Source organism: Lissotriton vulgaris, chromosome 2_1 (assembly GCF_964263255.1).
Source record: "Lissotriton vulgaris chromosome 2_1, aLisVul1.2, whole genome shotgun sequence".
NCBI lineage: Eukaryota > Metazoa > Chordata > Amphibia > Caudata > Salamandridae > Lissotriton > Lissotriton vulgaris.
In genome coordinates this window covers 736452527-736469570 of record NC_141687.1, presented here as the reverse complement: position 1 = coordinate 736469570, position 17044 = coordinate 736452527, and positions in this window count along the sequence as shown.

The window sequence follows — 17044 nt, the reverse complement described above, 5'->3', positions numbered from 1 at the left end:
CGGTGTTGGTGTCCGAGGCGTTGGTCGGGGGGCCCTGGGCGAGGGAGGCGGTCAGCTGGTCAGTGGTGACTTTGCTCCAGCATCTTCAGGGGATCTGCAGCAGTTGGATGTGCACAGTGAGTTTCTTGTAGTAGAAGTGGATGCATCGGTGGTCGGTCCAGTGGAGAGTGGTGGTGTGGCTGACCGTGACGTTGGTGCTGGCGGAGAACATGGGGTCCAGCGTGTGGCCTGCATGGTGAGTCAGGGTGTTCACTAGTTGCTTCAGTCCGAAGTTGAAGAGGTTGTCAAGCAGGGTGGTGGTGTTGTTGTTCTCCAGGTGGAAGTTCAGGTCCCCCGGAGGATGTAGTCTGTGGTAGCAATGGCGTGCGTGCTGATGAAGTCAGCGATGGATTCGCTGAATTGTGGGCATGGACCCGGTGGTCTGTAGATGAGTGTTCCTCTGAGGGTGGTCTTGGGGTCGGTGTGGATCTGGAAGTGTAGGTGTTCGGCGGTGCTGAGAGTTTCTTCGGTGCTGGATGTGACTCTGAGGGTGTTCCTGTGGACGATGGCGATTCCTCCTCTGGGCTTGTTGGTACGGTCCCTCCGGGTGATTTTGTAGCCATCTGGGATAGCAATGGCGATGTCAGGGGCCAAGGAGGCGTTCATCCAGGTTTCCGTCAGCAACGCGACATCCGGGGCTGTTGAGTCGAGGAGGTCCCAGAGTTCGATGGCGTGCTTGTGTACGGAGCGGGTGTTGAGTAGGATGCACTGGAGTTCATTGTTGTTTCCTGGGCTGGTGTGGGAGGCGGTGGTTCGGGTTCTGGTGTAGCAGCAGTTTCGGCAGGAGAATGGTCCGTGATTGCGCTTCGGGGTGGCTTGGTAGAAGGCAGTGGAGCGGCCGGAATTGAGTGCGAGGAGGGTGGCGGTGTCGAAGGTCCGTCGTGCTGGAGGGCCTGACGGGGGCCAGGGGTTCTGGCGCTGGGCGCGGTCCAGGCATGGACGGGCGCAGACGGACTTGCCTCCGGCACGCCTCTGGTGCGCCAGCGGCACGTCCGCTGCACGTGGCCGCGCAGCGGCCTGCATTAAGAAGGGGTGGAGGGAGGGTGGAGCAGCTGGGAGGTGAGTAGAGGGAGCCAATGGGAGGGAGGGGGGCGGTGCCGCAGGGGACGCAGCAGCAGGAAAGAGCGGGAGGCGGGGAAAGGAGGAAAGGACAGCGAAAAAAAGCAAAAAAGACAAGGAGGCAACTTTATTCACTCAGGGGGGAGGGGGAGGGGAGCAGAGGCAGCACAATGGGGGATCACGAATAACGGGGAAAAAAGTGAGGTAGACAGGGATACAACACAATCAGATGGACAGAAAACCAAGCGCAGATGAGCAGAGAGAGTGAAAGCAGACAGAATACAATCGGATGGACAGAGCAAGCACAAATGACCCAAAAAGAGAGAAAGCAGACAGAAACAGGCAGAACAATACTTACAATCCTTATAGCCCACCACTGAGCCACCAGGGATGAGGTGCAGGCAGGAGCCTGCGGGTAGAGGAGGGCCTCGAACTTCCAACAGTAGCAACAGTAGCGAGGGGCAGGGACACGGCACCAGCAGGGTGTGCTGATGCGGTGGGGTAGCCTGGTCGGAAACAAGACCAAGGGCTGCCATGTATTTGCGACAGCACTGTAAATTGATACCTAGGGAGGCCATACAATTTCTACTTGGGCCGCTGAAACATACGAAGAGGGCAAAACGTGTGTAAGCCCATTGATCTTGCCATGGTACTTGCTCAGAGACGCATCGCTAAGTCTCCCTCAGCACCACCGTAAACCTCAGAGATCTAACAGAATGGGTCTATACTGAAATCTCAAATCACTACTGACAGGGGCTCACATAATGCCTTTTAGGACCTGGAGAAACTAGAAACAATGTCAGATGAAAGGACACCTTGATGTTATTGAGCAGGGCCGGCTATAGGGCGTTGCAACCTGTGCAGTCGCACTGGGCTCTGCCTTAGAGGGAGAGGGGGCAATGACCTCCGGGGTGGGGTTCTGTTTATCAATAACTTACAATTTAAAAGCACCTGTTGCAGTGTTCCTTGTGCATCCGGCTTGCAGGAAGCGATACAATGTCAAAATAACTCTTGTGATTAATGCTCCTGCTACACAGCGAAATTGGCATTTTGACTCGCCATAAAGTAGTGCAGAGGGTTAATATGCCTGCTCCAAAGAGCAGATCTATATTTAATGTACCTAGGTGGGTGGATAAGTAAAATCAGCTTTTACCAGTGCTTTAAAACAAATTAAATGTGTGTGATAGCAAGTCTATGCAGAAAGGAGGGGCACTTTTGCCGGGTAGTAGTGAGGAAATCCGAGGAGGAAGTCATGTGGGGGGTACCAAAATAGTCTGTCACACCAGGCTCCACCAACGCTAATGTTGGCCTTTTTTATTGAGAGTTATGGCCAGGGAATCGTACACAATCGGAACTCCATTGGTCCCCAGTGTGGGAATGAATCTGACTTTCTGATAGTCAAGAGGTCTGAGTGGTTAATACCTATACGTGGTGGTCTGACTCTTTTATACTTCTTCCTTTTTAACACATAGTTTGGGCGCACTCATTCACTCTTGGTGTGTCAGTTAAATATTTATTGTCTTTAATTGTTTTTTTCTGCTTTTTTTGTACAGTTTATCAGCCCATTCTCGTTGTATGACATGCAATGATTCATATGTATTCATGGAGTGCTAGCTTACTGCACCACTGGAATAAAACCCTTGCAACAACTGTTATACTTAACAAATGTTCATTGTTCACTGGATAGTAGTAAGGCCATTAAATATATTTAAAAAAATGAATGACAAACTACTGGACAATAAAAGCACCACCTTGCCTGGGCCTCCAGAGACCCAAACACAGTGGCGGAATGGTGTTTAATGGTCACACGCACCGCTTCCCACCCAGTGGTGGCTGGTGACATTTGAAGGTGGTAGGGCATAAAATGTGTGGTGGGGCGAATTGCAGCGCACAAGTGTAGCGATCTAGCCAGAACTACCTAAAGATGTCCGATCAGCACTCTGCAGGATTCGCTCGCAGTGATAAGCTCCACCTCCGGACCTCCCAAACACCCTGAACGTATAAACACAGGGTATTTGAGCGATACGGTTAGGGAAAAACCCCAAAAGGGGAAAACTCAGGGAGGGAAAGGAAGGGACAGCAGGGAAAGGAAGCTGTAAAACAAAACACACAGATTAGTAAACTTCCTAATCCTACTCTCTTTAATGTCTCGCTAAAATTAGGTTGTCACCTGTGCTGTTTATGACTCTAGCATCCAAGCGACGGTACTCTCCTTGCCTTCTTTTCCCTACACAACACAAGAAGCACAGTTTAGCATACATTGCATCCATCAACACACTGCCCAAAGTATGTGCTGCTCATATAAGTAACATACCCCCTGAGTGAGATCACTCAAAGTAAAGTAACCAATATAGCCAATCGAGTCTTGACCAATATTCAGCTTATTAGAATACCAGAGGAAAATAACGTGATGAACAGTAAGGAAAGTACTGGATCTTGTTTCAAAGCAACCGGTACAGATTGCGTCATCTACACCAATGAATGTGTTAAACAATCCTTCAAGATCCAATTCAAAACCAAATACGGTAGGGCGTAGCGTCAATGCCACTGCCGTCCGCTTTGGCATTTGTATTCCACAATAGAAATATCAACGAACGTCATATCTTCATGACGGTAATGCGGAGGATGCAGAGGGCTCCCCCTGCACTCTGCCACTTGAATGCAATGGCCCTTCAATCCAGGGGCTAACAAACACAACTAGTTCCCCCCTAGCCAGGGAAGACGAAGGAAACAAACATGAACCCAAATGGAGCAAGGATTGCCAATAGTCCCAAAGACACGAGCGCATAGTGCTCCAATGAACAAACAATGAGAAAATCCAAATAGTTCGTAACGATACCCAAATGCTGGACGCTTAACACTGCAGAACGCTCCCGTTGAAATCACTACTCGGAACTCAGGAAAATGAAATGAGCGCTGCACCATCAGTCTGACCGCGCTAAATCCAATCGGCGGCAAAGGCTCATGGGACATGTAGTTACAGGCCCGTTTTACCTGGGAACTGTAGTTTAAGGCAGGCGCAAGGACAACACCCTGACAAAAGAGGCTTGGGGGGGGGGGGGGGGGGGGTAGGTGGGGGGGGGGGGGGTCCCTCCTCCGAGAACATTTTGAAAAAATGGGCAAATGCTGCATTTTCAAGCACATTTGAGTAAGCAATGTAATGTATAAATCCTGCCAGTTCCACCAGTACTAGACACATTGTCAATTTGTTTTATCACCACACAGAGGTTGAGATGATGTGCATGTCTCATCCATGTACTAACCACACCTCACCCCATCCGCTTTTTCCCAACTGCTGCTTATTCAAATCTAAACATCTTATGTACTGCGGTATTGCACTGTTGTTCTTCAAAGTTAGTTGTTTATTCACATCCAACTGCAAATGTATATATCCCTAAATGTCCTAGAGTTAAACAGATGCCAAACCACAAATGTCTAAGCTCTCACTTGCTTTACTAATGTATTTAATATAGCAGTCCTCTTCCACATGCATTTCTCTTCAACATGCAGATGTTGTGCAACTTTTCATTCTATGACCCCTATTGTGAAAAACTCTTCCATCTTCATGTCTAGTAGCACTATATTATAACTTTAAATTAAAAAATAAAATAAAAAACAAATCCTCTGTAAATGGGCCTTGATGTACCAGTACATAAGACATAAATCGCAATCGAAATGTTGATGGGTTTTTAGATTGCGGGGAGCTGAGGTATGATGAGGGATGACATAGTCACTCTGCCTTACCATAGCATGATTGTATGTCTATACACAAGCTGTTTTAGAAATTGCAAGTGCAGTTGGTAATCTTTAGTACAATACCAGACAAATGGGTTCTCATTGCAAGTCTTATTTTCTGTGTTCTGGTAAACGCAGTCCATACACACAGAGGTGGGAATGTATGAGCTTGCAGCACTGCATAACAGTCCAGTTGCCCAAGCGGGGTCTCAAATGGGAAGAAGGGTTTGAGGGCTGAGTGACAGCATTTGCATGAGAGCGAATACGTTCCCCTTTCTGTGATCGTCCAAAAATGCAGCCACAAAGCAAGAAGGCACACTACAATACTGAAATGCTTGTAAATGCTGCGCAGCTGCGCTTGTACTGCTGAGGGAAAGGTAATTTCTTTAGCACTCGAGATGGCAGGGCCTAGCATCAGAAACATTTACGAATGTCTGCAACTCTGCGCTAGTCTGCATTTCCCCTAGAACATTACCACTCTTGGAAGTACAGAGTCACTCTGCACTTCAAAGACTGTTAATGTTTATATAGCGGAAATGTGACCCGAACCGAACATATTAAGAGCTGCAGCAGCTGGCTGATTTACATCCTGGCGTGTAGATTTCGCAAAGTCCATCATCAAACATCGAAGTTCGAAAATACTTTTTAATTACTTAATAAAATCAAAATCTTACTCTCCGTGCCCAACGGCCGGATCACAGTATGATGAGCCAATGACGCCGGTAGGGCCTGATACTAACTCAAACCTGGCTGGTTTCTTTCAGGTGAGCCAAGTTGTTCGAGTCTCTGCATAGATGCTCAACATTTTATTATGCGATGCATACTGCAGCGGGGTTCATGGCCCATGAACTCTGCTGCACAATAAAATGTGTGTTGAGCATTGGATCATGGGATCATGACCGTAATGCTGGTCAGAGCAAACACAGCTGAGCTGCCGACTTTGGAGTGGGTGTTGTGTGTGCGAATCCGACATGTGCACTGTAGTAATGGCGGCGTTAGGTGCAGAGCAGACCTGACGACTTTGGAAGCACCAAAGTCGGCGGCTCTGCTCTTGCCATGATATACACACACAAACAAAATAATACATACTCATTCAGAGTAAGTAGGCAGGTCGGACTTTCCTCCGATATTCACGTTGCAGGCTATCAATAAAGAAGTAGTGATGCACACACTACAGTTGTGTGCTCGAGGCAGCTCACATGCGGTAACACTCACACCTAGTTGTCAGGTTTCCCCCATCCAAAACCAACATTATAAACCACCCACTTTATCCCGGAGTCCAGACCCGTACATCAACGCGTGTCCTCAAACATCCAGCCATCTGCTGTATGGTCTCAAGTCTCGGATAGCACCTCACTCTCGCTCCTGGCTGACTGGCAAGTACAAAACCAAACAGAAGAAAGGGTCAGGATAATTTAATTAATCAATTTTCATTTTTCATCATTATTGTTTCCAACTGACACCTCAAATATATGCATAAAAAACTTTTTACAAAATGCAAGATACGGCGCAACAGTTCAAATAGATGTGCAAAGTGACAAAGTGTGAAAATTTTTGTGACAATGTGACAAATAAGTGATAGTCTATTTACATGTGAATGGAAGAGGGTATGGGGGGAAATTCAGCAAAGGCTGGTTCGTATTTCATTCATACTCAAACCCAGGGTGCTATATATACTACTTAAAGCTGGGTATGGTAAACTGATCCTTCCAATGGTTCTGTCGACGTTTCGACCCTGTGGACACCTTATTTGTGGGTCACTGGCGGGTCTTCTTCAGGACAAGGGGTAGGAATAGGTTTGTTGCGCCTGTTAGGTTAAAAAGATTTTATAACCGTCAGGTTTTGGTTTTGCACGAAAGTATGACAAGAACTGTTATTGCAATTTTTCAACAATTTTACCAGTTCTTTGTGGAACAGCCCGGTATTCTACTTGATAGGCGTGTCCTCTGCAGTCTTGAATCTGCATAATAAACACAATTTAAGAAGATTGTGTTGATTATTCTAAGGAGATCATATGGGGGATTCATGAGTAAACCACACCCGTGTTACACACTCACCTATTCTGAATGTCCTGTTTTCATAATCAGGTACGTGGATGGCTTTTCTCTCTCATTACCAACGTCGTTTAATTTTACTTTCAACAATCTGCAAATTAATGTATGTGTGTAACTAGTCAAATACTATACTGAATTGGGGGTGAGTATTCTACATATAAACTCAAATAATGACACTCACCAGTTGGCATGGACGTGTTTCCATACCTTCCTAGGAATGTCAAGTCGAATTTGCCTTCCAAAATGAATAATCTGAAAGTTAAAAACGGAAGTAGCCGTGAATGCTCACGAACCCAGTAAGGTTGCCTACATCCTGAACAATGAGTGGATCGCTACACTCACCAAGCGGGGTGCGGTGTCTTTACTCCATCCGGACGGCTATGCGGTATCTGGTTACTAACGCGAGTCCGGGAACGCGATATAAATGGACTTCCGCGTTCGACCTCAAGGACGTACACGTCGCCTAGCAACCCGACGCTAGACAACGTAACGAAGTGCGGGAAGGTTTCCATGTATCTCTCGTTATTAAACGAGAAAACTTCCTCATTTATTTATGTACAAGCAACCTGTGGGTTCTGGTCATTTTAGAAGGTTAAAATTCTGGGGATATTGAAAGCGTTCATGTTGCCTAGTAACCAAACGCTAGACAACGTAATGACGTCTACGCACACATTCCGGAGTGACCACATCCGAATGTGTGAAGATTTGCAAGCGTCTCTCGTTGCTAAGCAATCGGGAGACCAGTGCAGGAAGGAATTCCTTATTTATTTTACGTTATAGCTATTTGTGGAATTAATCATTAGGGGGTATTAAAAAGCGTTCGGCCAAGTCTGGTTGAGTGATGAAAAAATACGGTCTATGTAAACAGTTAGACTTCCTATTGTAAACACAATTTATGAGATAACCAGTAGGTACTAATAAGACTTGGGTATTACATAAACAATGAAATTTAGATGTACAAGGGAAGCAGTTTTCAGGAAATGTTGTGTTTAAAAACAATTACATCATCTAGTACAAAACATGATTCCACATTTAAAGCTACCCCATTTGTCTCACTGATTTATTTTACGTTAAAGCAACTTATAGGTTCTGGCTATTTGTAGAATTAATGTTTAGGGGGTATTAAAAAGCGTTGAACCAAGTATGGTTGAATGATGAAAAAACACTAGTTCAAGCCTATCTTCAGACCTCGATCTATGTAAACAATTAGGCTTCTTTTAGTAAACACAATTTATGAGATAACAAGTAAATACTAATAAGACTTGGGTATTGCATAAATACTGGAATTTAGATATACAAGGGAAGCAGTTTTCAGGAAATGTTATGTTTCAAAACAATTACATCATCTAGATACGATTCCATATTTAAAGCTGCCGCATTTGTCTCGCTGTTTCCTCTCTCTCATTAAGACCCTGAGAAACACTATTCAGAGAGTGTATCCATCTGCATTCCTTATAGTTCATAGTTCTTGCTAGGGAACCACCCCTTGGGCCCACAGTTACCTTTTCCACGATTCTCCACTGAATCTCTTCTGGCTTGTGCTTATAGCTGTTATAATGCTCAACTAGTGGGGCCCCAACAGTGTTGCATCTGAGTCGGCTCATATGTTGCAATATTCTTGTTTTAACTTTCTGCGTGGTTTGCCCTACGTATATCAATCCACATGGACAGCTGATGGTATATATCACATGTGTACTGTTACAGTTGGTGAAATGTGCCAATTTGTATGTTCTGGAGTTATGTGTGAAAGTCGATCCTTCCTGGCAAAAATCACAAGCTCTGCAACTACCACACTTGCGGTTGCCTATCAGAGGTGGCAGATTCAACATACTTCTCAGGTCTTGTTGTTTTGGCGGATCTAAGAAAGCCCTCACCACTACGTCCTTGATATTTCTTCCTCGTTTGAATGCAAACAGCGGTTGTTCCTCCATCTGTAGATCGCTAGCCACAAGGTTCCAGTACTTTTTTATAACCTTCTTAATATCCGCACTTCTGGTGTTATAGGTGGTTACACATACAAGCTTCTTTATGTCATCCGTCTTCTCCTTTGGTTCCAACAGTTGTTCACGTGGTTGATACCACGCTCGTTTTTTTGCTTTTTTAAGCAAACTTGATGGATATCCACGTTTCCTCAGTCGTGATGTCAGATCTTCAGCCGCCTTGAAAAAGTCCTGTCGCCTATAGCAATTCCTTCTTATTCTTAGATACTGACCATATGGCAGATTGTCCCTCAGATTACGGGGATGATGAGATCCATACATCAAAAGCGTGTTTCGTCCCATTGGTTTGCGGAATAGGTCAGTGTATAGTTGCCCATTTTCAGCCTTAAATGTGAGATCCAAGAAATCGATAGATTCTGAGTTATATGCCATTGTGAATTGGATATCTTTGTTTCTAGCGTTCAGCCAAACATAAAAGTCATTCAATTCAGTCTCTGTCCCTGACCAGATCATCAGCACATCATCAATGTACCTTTTCCATACATCGATGTTGTGCAGGTAGGAATTGGCTGGGTCATACAAGTGCTCCTCCTCATAGTGGTCCATGAAGATATTAGCTAAACTAGGGGCATAAGTAGCCCCCATAGCGACACCTTTACATTGGTAGTAGAATTGATTTTCAAACAGAAAGAAATTTTTCTTCATTGCTATGTCCAGGAGGTCTATTAAGAAGTCAGTTGGTATCCAATGCGGTCTTTCTCTTTTGTCCAGTGTGGTCTTGATGACTTCTATGGCAGTAGTCTGTGGGATTGACGTGTACAGAGATGACACATCTAGTGTCACCAACATCTGTTTCTTGTTATCAAATGGTTGCCCTTCCAAGAGCTGTATGATATGCATGCTATCACGCACATAAGATTTAGTGTGCGAGACCCAAGGTTGCAGAAAATAGTCTATAAATTTATTAAGAGGCTCCAGAATTGAGCCACAGCCCGATACTATGGGCCTGCCTGGCGGTTTCTCGCGTCGCTTATGTACCTTAGGTAGTGCATATATTGTAGGAATTCTAGGTTCCCGTTGGTTGAGGAAATCGTGTTCATTTTGGCTTAGGAAGCCATTATCCTTTCCATACCCAGTAACTGTCTCAATTAATGTCTTTATCTCAAGAGTTGGATCACCTCTTATCTTGCTGTAGCTTTCTTGCGCTTGGAGTTGTCCATTAATTTCACAGATGTAATCATGGGTATTTTGTACAACAATTGCTCCCCCTTTATCTGCTGCCTTTATCACCACAGCCTCATTACGTGACAAGTCATGGAGTGCATCTTTTTCTTCTTTACTAGTATTGTATTTTATATATCTCCGTTCTCCTAGTGTTTGCATCACTTCTTCTAAAACTACCTTTTCAAATGCCAATATTCTTTCACTCATTGTGAAAGGGGCTGGTGTAAAAGTGGAGATTGGTCTGAACATCGTTGCCGATCTTGTGGGTGAAGAGTCGTTCTTTGTAAAGAAATATTTCAGTCTGATTTTCCTGAAGAATCTCTGTAATTCTAGCCTTATTTGGAAAGAGTCAGGCATAGTTGTTGGCACAAATGACAGTCCTCTGGATAAGACCTTTCTTTCTGCATCAGTTAGGGTGTAGTCAGATAGATTGATGACTGGTTCTAAATTTTCTGTTGGGGCATTGATATCTTGATTCACGGTCACTGTTGTCGTTTCAAGGCTGGTCAATCCCGGAGTGGTATCAACCGGTATCAAGGTGTTAAGGTGCAAACTAATTTCCTCTGATGCTAATAAGCTCCTCTGATCAGTTAGCATAGGTAAAATTATTTGGTGTGATGGTACAGCACTATTGTTAGACACAGCATGATCTAAACTGGTGCTTGGTATCTCCATGATAAAAGGATTTAGGGGATTTGGAAACATTAATGTATTTGGCATATTGTTCTCATGGGACCTTACCAACGATAGGTCTGTCTCCTTGTCGATATTTCCCCATGTGAGTCCGGCTGGTAGAACTTGACTCGGGACGTGCCCTGTGATGGCCTCCCCCGTCCCCATCTCCTGGGACGATCCCAATTTTGTTGTCTCCCCCCGCCTCTGTTTCCTCTGGAGGGGCCCTCCCCTAAAAAAGGATCTGAGCTACTAGTAGAGGGCTGGTTGGAATCTGAGTCTGAGCCACTCCCTGCTGATGAGTTGGAAAAAGTGTAGAATCTACGTGGCCCCTGTCTTCCTTTATTAGTAAAGAAACCTTGACTGTCCTGCTGGTAATAGTTGTCAGCAAGGTAGGGGTATGTGATCTTTTTATCGTAGTTCTTGACGTCCTTTGCTAGTTTGTCAAGTTTTCTACCTAATGTGATTGTGTTGAATTCAGCCAGTGTTTTCTCAGCACGCTCCAACGCTTCCTTTGCGTTGGTGAGCGCTGAGTCACCCAATATCTCGTTCTTTAGATCAGCTATTTCCTGTATTAGCTTTCTTACATACTCTATAGCTGTCTCAACTCCAAGCACCATCCAGTGCCTGGAGCAGTTATTGGCCACGTGGCTAAAACCTTCACGAAATTTGGGGACGTCTATAAATATACCTGGTTCGTTTCGAACCTGAAGGCCCTGTGGGATTATATTTGCTTCCAGATATTTGGTCAAAACATGACCATGTAGTCGTGACCTAATCAATTTTTTCTCCAATCTTTCAAGTTTAGCAAGTTTTTCATTTAGACCAGCATCCGCTGGCAATCTATCGTTCCCTAATAGGAGACTAGAGGTACCCTGATCCTTAATCAATTTCGCTATGTATTCTTCAGTATATGATAGAATCTCTTTGTCAGACATAGTAGGGTATACTCAATATTACAAGAAAACCAATTACATTAATACAATACAATACAACACAACATTTAATGAGAGTAAAATAACCCTTGCAGGTGAAAACCTGCACTCAATCAACAATAACTCTTACGGGGTAACCCAGTATCCCTAAGAACCTGGGCAATACAATGAAAAATATCAACAGTGGTTCTTTCGGGTACGCAAACAATTTCTTTAAATCATATATATGTCTTCAACACTGATCAAAGCATAACTTCCTTGCTTATTATGCTATTTTGATTAACATAGAAGTGCAAAACCAAACAGAAGAAAGGGTCAGGATAATTTAATTAATCAATTTTCATTTTTTATCATTTTTGTTTCCAACTGACACCTCAAATATATGCATAAAAAACTTTTTACAAAATGCAAGATACGGCGCAACAGTTCAAATAGATGTGCAAAGTGACAAAGTGTGAAAATTTTTGTGACAATGTGACAAATAAGTGATAGTCTATTTACATGTGAATGGAAGAGGGTATGGGGGGAAATTCAGCAAAGGCTGGTTCGTATTTCATTCATACTCAAACCCAGGGTGCTTTTTTTTTTAGTATGAATGAAATACGAACCGGCCTTTGCTGAATTTCCCCCCATACCTTCTTCCATTCACATGTAAATAGACTATCACTTATTTGTCACATTGTCACAAAAATTTTCACACTTTGTCACTTTGCACATCTATTTGAACTGTTGCGCCGTATCTTGCATTTTGTAAAAAGTTTTTTATGCATATATTTGAGGTGTCAGTTGGAAACAAAAATGATGAAAAATGAAAATTGATTAATTAAATTATCCTGACCCTTTCTTCTGTTTGGTTTTGCACTTCTATGTTAATCAAAATAGCATAATAAGCAAGGAAGTTATGCTTTGATCAGTGTTGAAGACATATATATGATTTAAAGAAATTGTTTGCTTACCCGAAAGAACCACTGTTGATATTTTTCATTGTATTGCCCAGGTTCTTAGGGATACTGGGTTACCCTGTAAGAGTTATTGTTGACTGGCAAGTACCACCTGCATCTCAGCCAATCTAGACACTGCTCCAGCAGCAGCGCCAGGATTGGCTTGAGCAGTAGTATGTATGTTCTGTTTAGGGCTTAAAGACTTTTGCGACCAGCCCGAACATGCACACTCGGCTGCTCATTTAAAGAGCGGCATGGCACAACCCTCGCTCTTCTAATGAGGAGCCTAGTACGCATGTTTGGGCTGATTGCAACATTTTTAAGCCCTAAACAGAACATGCAGACTCTTGCTGTGCGATCCCCCGGCCACCTGATACATTCTGCACTTGCACTGAACTTTGTCCTGCTGCGGCTGCCCCGCCCTTTCTGAGCCGACCGCCTCCGGTGAGTGAGTGAGACTGAGAGAGTGATGGAAGCAATGGCACGCATACTTGAAACTCGACTCGTGCCTCAAATGAATTAGTGGGGCAATGCCCAAGCGCCCTAATGCATGCACCGCCACGGTTCCTACCGTATACAGGCTCCCGCTCCCCCTACCCCCGATTCAGGAGGACTAATGCATGCAGTGATGTAGCTGAGCTAAACGCCTTCTTCTTGGAAATCGGTATAAGTATTGTGCTTTCTCCTTTCTAAGTATTCCACTTTTTTGGGGTACATATGTTGATTATTTAGATAAAAGTGGCAAATAAAGACTGTGTGTTTTATAACTATTGTTGCAGCATGATAATTAAGATTGCTCAAATACATTGATAATATTTAATCTGAACGGAAATTCTCTTTCCTGAATAGTTGTAATTCCGTTGTGAAAAATCAAATTTTTCCTTTTGTTATTTAAAGGGCATGGATTCACAACATTAAATAAGCAAAAAACACCAGGCCCTTTGCTGCTAATTCTTTATTCTGAAAGGTTCAACAATGATTAGATTATGCTATATAAATTAAGAACAGAATGTTACATGCAAGAGATGAACTTCATGCCAAAAGATCAAGATGCGAGGCATGCCATGCAGAAACGTATCACCTAATTCTGTTTAAGCATAAAGGGATGCCTACTTACACTTTGCTTGCCTGGCTTATCAGCCTGCATTCTAACACAGAAGAGAATAGCAGGTGATGTAATTCTATTTAAGCAGTAGCCTTATTGTTCGAAGAAGGCATGCCCCTAGTGAAGTGTACCCTGGGCCTGTAAATAAATACTACTAGTCAGCCTGCAGTACTTATTATGCCACTGTCAGAAATGGGGTCTCTAGTTGGCAATGGTTTGTATCCTGTCCAAGTAGGGACCCTCACTCTATTCAGGGTAAGGGAGTCACACAGCTAAGATAATGCCTGCATACCTCCTTGGAAGCTTGGCACGAGCAGTCTGGCTTATCTCAGAGGCAATGTATAAAGCATTTGTACATTCACACACAGTAACACAAGAAAAACATTACAAAATGAGCCCACACCACTTTTGTAAAATAGCCAGTATTTATCCAAATAAAGCAAGAACAAACCGTACACATGTAAATATATCACTTTTCAAAGGTTAAATAAGTTCAGTCCATAGAAGTCTTTAGTTGTGTTTCTTTTAGCACAAAGTACCTGGGATGCGTAAAAATACAAAGATGAAACAGGCACAGGGGAAGTGAGGCGCTGGAAAAGCAAAGCGATGCATCAGTTCCTTACTCCTAGGGGAGGTGGTGCATCAGTTCCTTACTGCTAAGGAAGTTGATGCACTGATCTCTAGACATGCGACCTCAGTTCCTTACAGCTGGGCACGTCGATGAAGAAATCGGCCCCCAGGTACAATGCGTCAACAATCCAGACACACTGCATCGATTCTACAGTGATGGAGCAGGCGCTGTGTTGGAGCGGTGCATTACGGAGCTCGATAATGCAGTGCTCAAAACTTTTGGTGTGGTGGTTCTTCTGATGCGTTGTAATGGAAAGCTGAGGCCTGTGGCAAAAATGGGGCACTGTTTGTAATATATTCATAGAATGTTTTTCAACTCAAGGTTCTGAGTGACATCAGAGACAACTTGAGCTGCGCTCTCATTGTCTATTTGATGTCACTCACAAACCCTCAGTGAAAAACCTTTCTTTTATTCTATATATACTTACCATGATAATATTCTAGTATTTGATATAATTGTAGGCTAAAATTAATGTCCTCACTATATTGTCACAGAAGTATTTGTTGCGAAAAAAGGATGAAATACAAAAGCGAGTGTTACCTAGATACATACTGGAAGAAATTGGATTATTGGTTGGAGTGGAGAGAACCCACTTCAAATAATAATCATAATCATTGTCAGGGGGACCCACAAAAGTCAGTAAATAAATCTGTGTTTAACCCACCAGTAGCTTTGCAAAAAGCAATCAGCCTAACTTAGAGGCACTGTGTAAAGTATTTATGCAGCATTCAAACAGTAATAAAGTGAAAACACAAGAATAATCCCAAACCTATTTAGACAAATGAAGTTAACTTTAATTTTATTAAATGACACCAAACCACGAAAATCCAATCAGTAGAACTAGAATTGTGAGTTTTTAAGCTTCAGGTAAGAGCTCCAAACGACATGAAATGCCATTTTTTTGGCTATCTGGTCACGCTGGACCAGGACAAAGAGCCTGATTTATATTTTGGTAGACAAGTTACTCCGTCACTACAAAGATGGATACCCCAATCGCCAAAATATAAGTTCCATTATATCCTATGGGATTTGTATGTCAGAGGATGAGTTCTCCATCACTGCTGTAACAGAGTAACCCATCTGACAAAATATAAATCAGGCCAAATTCACAAGTTCACACCAATCATAATTGAGTGCACGTTGGATACAGGGCCAGGTTCGTCCTGCTAGAATTTTACCTTCTGACTTTGATGTGAGGGCAGCGCATCACGGCTCTGCATGGTGCTGCGTTGATTCAGGTGAGGTTACCAGTCAGACGCTGTGAAGCCTGGCTCTGGGCCGCTCGTCACCGGACCCAGTGAAGCGTTTGTTAGGAGCTGTGCAACTCTGCAGAGCTCTGCGTCAGATGCGGTGAAACCTTCAGTTAGGCAGGAAGAATTGACTCCAAACAAGGGTCCGTGACCTAGACGACAGCGCTTGAGGATCAGGGCTCACTCAAGCAGAGGCCAGAAGAAGGGACCTGGGCAGTTGGGAAGTAAGAGAGGCCTCTGGAACTTGTTCCTGTAGTTCACATAGATGGTCAGGTTTTAAAATTCATTACATAAGTTACTATTAAAAGCACATTTTATATATATTTGTTTTTCATAATAAATTACAAATATTAACCATCCAATTCCAAAACATTAAATAAATTCCCAAACAATTAAAATGAATAACATTTAAAAAAAATCTACAGAACTTATAACAATTTAAAAACAAATAAAAATATAAACAAATACTATAAAAAAACATTATATTCCAATATTAATAATAAATATATTTAACCAATATTAAGAAATGTATTGAAGTCTTGGGATAATAGATATACCATTCCCACTCCAGGTTCTACAAAAGTAAAAAGTGTAAGACTTTGGAGAGGTTCAATATATTATTCCCACTCCAAACAGCACAACATTAGAGACAGCATTGGACTTTGGCGGGGTTACATTTTACCAGTCACACTCATGTCTGTGTAACAGCAGGGAAAGAGTTGAACTTTGGAGGGGTAAGGTTTATTATTCCCTCTCCAGTCTATGCAACAGTAGGGAAATCTTTGGACTTCATAGGGGTACGATTTACTATTCCCACTCGAGTTGTGCAATAGTTCAGAAAGGGTTGAACTTTGGAGGGGTAAGATTTATTATTCCCACTCTGTGCTACAGTAGGAAAAGCTTTGGACTTTGGTGGTCCAGTCTGTGTAACAGTAGGGTAAGAGTTAGACTTCGGAAGGGGTAAGATTTAATATTCAGTCTCCAGTTTGTGCAAACAGTAGGAAAAGCATTTTAGTTCGGAGCAGTTAAATTTACCATTCCCACTCCAGTCTGTGCAACAGAAGGGGAAGCATTGAAATTAGGAGGGGTAAGATTTACTATTCTCACTCCAGTCTGTGGAACAGTAGCGAAAGCATTTGACTTTGGAGAGGTAAGATGTACTATTCCGAGTCCAGTCTGTGCAGTGGTAGGGAAAGTGTTAGACTTTGGAAGGATTACATTTTATATTGCCATCCCAGTCTGTGCAACAGTAGGCAAACTTCTTCATTCCAAACACATTACATATTTTAATATCCCTATTAATCCCTATTAATGTGTAACCCCAACCCACCAGAGTCCCTGAGGGCCCGCAACGGGCCCCCAATGGCAGAAACCGCGTGCCTTTCTGTGGCGGCGTTGCCGCCACGGAAAGGCACATCCCTGCACACATGCTAATATGGATGGCGGTGTCTCCCGGACA